Source organism: Octopus sinensis, linkage group LG8 (genome assembly GCF_006345805.1).
Source record: "Octopus sinensis linkage group LG8, ASM634580v1, whole genome shotgun sequence".
NCBI classification, from domain to species: domain Eukaryota; kingdom Metazoa; phylum Mollusca; class Cephalopoda; order Octopoda; family Octopodidae; genus Octopus; species Octopus sinensis.
In genome coordinates, this window is record NC_043004.1 from 92509389 (window position 1) to 92516069 (window position 6681).

The 6681-nt window shown below is 32.1% G+C and overlaps 1 protein-coding gene across 1 annotated transcript in view; it reads left to right on the plus strand.

Annotated features, from left to right (window-relative positions):
* The window catches only part of LOC115215246 (potassium voltage-gated channel protein egl-36), a 351927-nt gene extending 348027 nt beyond the window's left edge, over positions 1-3900 (plus strand). The window contains exon 2 of the transcript XR_005000445.1: positions 3814-3900. The gene's annotated coding sequence lies outside the window, so the exon portion shown is untranslated. The remainder of the gene's footprint in view (positions 1-3813) is intronic.
* The last annotated feature ends 2781 nt before the right edge of the window (positions 3901-6681 follow it).

Genomic DNA, 6681 nt, shown 5'->3' on the forward strand with positions numbered 1-6681 from the left:
TTAAACCAGCTAATGTCTATTCTATTTTTATTCCATTGTTGGAAGTCGGTTGACCTCCTCCTATTTCTGTGCGTATTACTTAAGACTTTCTTACTAATTACCACGATCTCATATTTTTGCGACGTTTAGCTATACATTCTGATTATCGAACTGAAATTCATATGCTCCATTTGCTTCAATATGCATTTTATTTTCAGTTTGTACAATAGCCTTTTTATAGTTTGGGGTTTTATTGGTTTCAGAGTTTAGCACAAGGCCAGCAGTTTTGTAGCGGCGGTAAGTCGATTATATCGATCCCAGTCATCGACTGGTACTTAATTTATCGACTCCGAAAGGACGAAAAACAAAGTCGATCTCAGCGGAATTTGAACTCAGAAAGTGAGGACGAGCGAAATGCCGCTAAGCGTTTTGCCCGGCATGCTAATAATTCTGCGAATTCGCCGCCTTAGTTTGGGTTGCTATTCTTTGGAGTTGTAACTGCTATTTTCTAGGTGGTAAAAGTTGTTAGATTTAAATGAAAATGTGGGTTTGTTTGTTTCTTTTTGTCTTTTCTATTTATTCATCAATTATGTTTGTTTTGGACGGCATTAGTATTCTTACATAAATTTATATTGAATATCATATCTAAACGATCGGATTCAGATAATTCTAGAATTTTATTTCTTAGGGGTGAGGTAGGTGCATGTCTTTATTTATACCGGATTAGAAATGCGGATTAGAACAACTATGACAAGGCTTTTTATTGGACGCTCTAACGACACTGCTAATTCGCACAAATCATATCATGTGATTTAGCTAGATGCTATCAAATCGTTAGTTTAATAGGCTATCAAATCGTTAGTAATAGGCTATCAAATCGTTAGTTTAATAGGCTATCAAATCGTTAGTATAATAGACTATAAGTGTACGCACGAACAAAATTAGAATATTTAAAACACGGAGTGAAAAACGTCCCGACCAAACCTACCTTCGTGGAATCTAATGTAAATGAAGCTTTTATACGTGCTGCAGTGACATCACAGGGATATATAGCAAGCCATATCGAAATATAGACTCATATCAGCTACCGATATTTTTACAAATATAGTTGATAAAATCAGTTGGAGGATCATTAACCTGTCATTGGGCAAGAATTCTCCGATAAATCAACCCTGATATTATAAAAACTTTAAGCGATTGGATTCAAAGATTTGCTTACATATAGCTCTAAGACTCTTATCATTCGAATAATTCTTTCTACTATTGGTACAAGGCCTGAAATTTGGGGAGGGGAATAGTCGATTACATCGACCCTAGCACTTGACTGCTACTTATTTCATCAACTCCAAAGAGATGAAAACCAAAGTCTACCTTGGTGGAATTTGAACTCAGAACGTAGCGGCAAACGAAATACCGCTAAACATTTCGCCCGGTATGCTAACGATTCTGCCAGCTCGCCACCTTCTTGGCATTCAATAATGGTAATGAATGTATGTATATACGTATATATACACACATAGACACGCACATACATGTTTGTGTATGTATTCATGAATGCATACAAGTATATTTAATTACACACACTCATATATACATATTAAATGATAAATTACTTTTGAGATAATACATCATAAGAAGTTAATATATCCAGTAATCTTGGACAATCATTAAACGATGAAAACTATATTGATTACACAAATATCCGCAACAGATAGCAATTGTTCTGTTTGTTTTGATTTTGTTTTGTTTGCATTTCCAATTCTGTACAATTTTTGGCATTGCATTATCAATCAACTTAGTACCAGAAACTAAGTATGCCATTGGAAAAACATATCAATTCCTATATATTACTGATATTTCTATAAGCTGCTCTGTTTATTCAAGATGCTTGGATATGCATCTTCGTGTCACAATAGATTCCCAGTAAATGACTATATCATTAAGTATTTCATTATCATGTATGCAATGCTCGTTCTTAAGTTGTTCCTGTTAATAAAGTTCGTTGTTTTAAAGAAAATGCTAAAATGAAACAAAATCTTTCAGTATCTTAATTTATTACACACACACGGATATATATATATATATATATATATATATATATAGAGAGAGAGAGAGAGAGTGAGAGAGAGGAGAGAGAGAGTGAGAGAGAGAGAGAGATAACGTATATAGTTATATATACACACACACACACATATATATATATATGTATGTATATATATATTATATATATATATATATATATGTATGTATATATATATATATATGTATGTATATATATATATATTATATATATATGTATATATATATAATATATATTATATATATTATATATATATATATATATATATATATATATATATATATATAATATATATATATATATATCCGTGTGTGTGTGTAATAAATTAAGATACTGAAAGATTTTGTTTCATTTCAGCATTTTCTTTAAAACAACGAATTGAATATTATATCTAAACGATCGGATTCAGATAATTCTAGAATTTTATTTCTTAGGGGTGGGGTAAGTGCATGTCTTTATTTATACCGGATTAGAAATGCGGATTAGAACAACTATGACAAGGCTTTTTATTGGACGCTCTAACGACACTGCCAATTCGCACTAATCATACCATGTGATTTAGCTAAATGCTATCAAATCGTTAGTTTAATAGGCTATCAAATCGTTAGTTTAATAGGCTATAAGTGTACGCACGAACAAAATTAGAATATTTAAAACACGGAGTGAAAAATGTCTCGACCAAACCTACCTTCGTGGAAACCAATGTAAATGATCGACCTATATTTTTACAAATATGGTTGATAAAATCAGTTGGAGGATCATTAACCTATTATTAGGTAAGAATTCTCCGATAAATCAACCCTGATATAATAAAAACTTTAAGCGATTGGATTCAAAGATTTGCTTACATATAGCGCTAAGACTCTTAGCATTCGATAATTCTTTCTACTATTGGCACAAGGCCTGAAATTTGGGGAGGGGAATAGTCGATTACATCGACCCTAGCACTTGACTATATATAATTAACCAAAAAAATGGTACATGCAAAGTATTAATAACACGCTCAGGGAAGGAATGAAAGAAGAAAGATGTTTTACGTTTCGAGTAAAGCTCTTCTTCAGAAACAGGAGAAAGTGAAAGGTCCAAAAAGAAAAGGAAGACGGAGGAAAAAACCGCCAACAATCCACTTGTAGTTACATTTTGGAATATATATATATTCCTTTTCTTTTTGGACCTTTCACTTTCTCCTGTTTCTGAAGAAGAGCTTTACTCGAAACGTAAAACATCTTTCTTCTTTCATTCCTTCCCTGAGCGTATTATTAATACTTTGCATGTACCATTTTTTGGGTTAATTATATATATATATGTGTGTGTGTGTATAAATTAGAAAAAAGCCACCTTTTATCAATTCAATAATGAAAAATTAAATTATACTATTTAGAAAAATTACATCTTATAGAAAGATAAAACATATAACAATGATTAAGTAAAGTTCAAATTAATAAATTAATTTTTTCATTATTGAATTGATAAAAGGTGTTTTTTTTCTATTTCTTACATATATATATTATGATATTTTGTGAAATTTGATTTAGTATTTCTAAATAAAATTTTTCTTTGTAAGTTTGGAATAATATTCCCTCATATTATGATATATATATATATAAACATATATATATATATATATATAGATATATATATATATATATATATTATATATATATATATATATATATATATTATATAATATATATATATATATACTATATTTGATTCGTATTTCTCACAGTTGACTTTTTTCTTTCTCTCTTCAGGTAAGAAATTCACCCCATTTTGCATTGTTTACTTAACTCCTGTTACTATTAGTGTGTGGTTGATAAGGAGCGGTAAGTATATTAACATTAAAACATAAAGCGGTATTTGCCTGTAAATATTGTCTCGACTGCAGCATCGGGGTGGTACTTGGGTAGATGTTATTATACAGTTACACATTATCCGCGCACACAAATATAGTATCAATCCAGATGCTTCTACAAAGCCTGAAAATATTTATTTTCCTCCCCTCTCCACGCCACCAGTGTTATCCAAGGGAAAGACAAAGGTCGATACAGTTTGGCACCAGTGACGTCGCAACTCATTTTTACAGCTGAGTGAACTGGAGCAACGTGAAATAAAGTGCCTTGCTCAAGAACGCAACACGCAGCCCGGTCCGGGATTCGAGCTCACAACCTCACGATCGTAAGCTCGACGTTCAAACCACTGAGCCATGCGCCTTCACCATGCGCCTATATATATATATAGGTTTCTATGTATATATTGGGTCATCACGTAAATAATGTGGTTTTTTAATACTTCTTTTATTTTTCAGGATTAAGATAAACAAAGTTCTTTTTAACCTAAAGTATAGTCTACACTACTCTTCTATCTATCTGGGAGACTTGCAGGGCTCCTTTTCCAATATTCACTTGTCGGTCACGAAAAATACTTTTTCCAGTACTGTTCTGACCTCGTCTACAGAATTCATATTTTTTTCCTTCCAAATGATTTTGAAGACTGCGTAATAAATGATAATCAAAAAGGACAATGTCCGGTGAATATGATGGGTGGGGCATCGTTTACCATTCAAACTGCTCCAGCCTTTGGAATGTCAACCTCACTGTATGTGGCTGAGCAATATCCTTATGGAAGAACAACTTTCGCCTTCAAACCAAAGATGTTCTTTTTTCTTCTAGCGCTAACTTAAGCCGCTGAAGCTGCTCGCAGTAGATCTCCTTTGTCATCGTTCAGTTTGGGTTTCAAAGTTCAAAATGGGATAAACCTTGACATTTTTATAGAGTACTCATTTCTCGTCACCAGTCACTATTCGGTTTAAGAAAGTTTCATTCGTGAGACGTGACAACAAAAAAGAGCGTACATTCACTCTCTGCGCACGATTAGACTCGTAGAGTTTGTGAGGAACCCATTGATCCAATTTTCTGACTTTTCTGATTGCACTCATGTTGATGAATGTCCAAATCCAAGCTTCTGTGCTAATTGTTCAACAGTTACGATTGGATTTTGTTGCACCAGGGTTTACAAGACGTCGTCGTCGAGCCCTACATATCTTCCAGGACGAACCTTGTCTTCTAGGGTGTTGTTTTGGTTCGGAATTTCTGGAAGCACCGTTGACATTGGCATACGCTTATTGTCCGATCCCCGAATACTGCATTGATATTCCTTGCAATTTTCGTTGTGTTGTTGCCTTTATTGAACTCATAAAACGAAATGCGCCGAATATGCTCCTGTGTCATTTCCATTACAGCTTTGGAAAAATAACTGTAATAATAGAAAAGTACTCTTCAAAACTTGCACTAAGAATAACACAAGATAAAATTACTACCTGCTTCTATAGCAAGTTGATGCTGGTAGTTCATCCCATCCCCCTGTGACTTTTAGTTCATGCAGTTGAAAAAACCGCATTATTTATGGGATAACCTAATATATATGTCTGCATGTATATATATATATAATATATATATATATATATACACACACACACACACACGCACACACACACACACACACGTATATATATATATATATATAGATGTATAAACGGGTATGCATGATATACATGCATAGAAACAAATACATATGTATAAATATAGGAGCTTCTATATTCACAGTAATAATATATATATATATATATCTATATATATATATATATATATATATATATTCTTTCTACATACTTTATACATATATTAATATAAGGGGTAAAAAATTAACATACATACACGCGCACACTCACGCACAGATAACGCATATGCTTGTGAATGTGTGGTGTGATAAAATAAAGACTTTTTTCAGTTATTTCCTATGGAGTATAAAATAAAACCAATCGTATTTCAAAAGACTTGAAACGGAGAACAAAGTGCTATGGATTGAGAATCTGGAATATATTAATAAAATCTTTGATCGATGGGGGAATTTAAGACGTCATTGAAGAGATAAATCTATATACAATAGCTGCTAGCAGAACGTAGAGAAATGTTGGAGAAAATAATAAAAAATAATAAGCACCAGCAGAAGAAAAAATCCTCAGCAAAGCATAAATAAGTGTATGAAGCAGATGAAAACAAAATATCACAACATAAACTATACAATAAATATTAAGGCATAAACATAGAGCAAAAGAGACACAAATAAGCCAAAACATAAGATAACTTAGACGAAGCAGCAAATATTAAGGTATAAATATAAAAATGTTAAAGACAGCTAAAAAGCAGAATATAAAACATAACAGCATTCAAACTAAACAATAAATATTACGTCATAAACATTAAGATAACGTTATTTCAATGAATAACTTTTGAAATCCAGAAATATGAATAAATATTCATTTTCTAAGACAAAATACTTTATGAAAATGAGAAGAAAAATTAGAAAATAAACGCAAACAAACAAGCAGAGAAGGGATTGAATAATTATTAAAATTATTGAATAGCAGGAATTATAAAGTAGTATTCTGTTTGACCTGAAAGAAATAGTCCATTATCTTACCTTAATTAACACCTACACACAGATCCACTCACGCACATACCCGTGTGTGTGTGTGTGTGTGTATGTGTGTGTATTACGAACATAGGAAAAGAAAGCTCACTGACTTTGGGAGAGCAAATATTTAACATATATAGTAATAA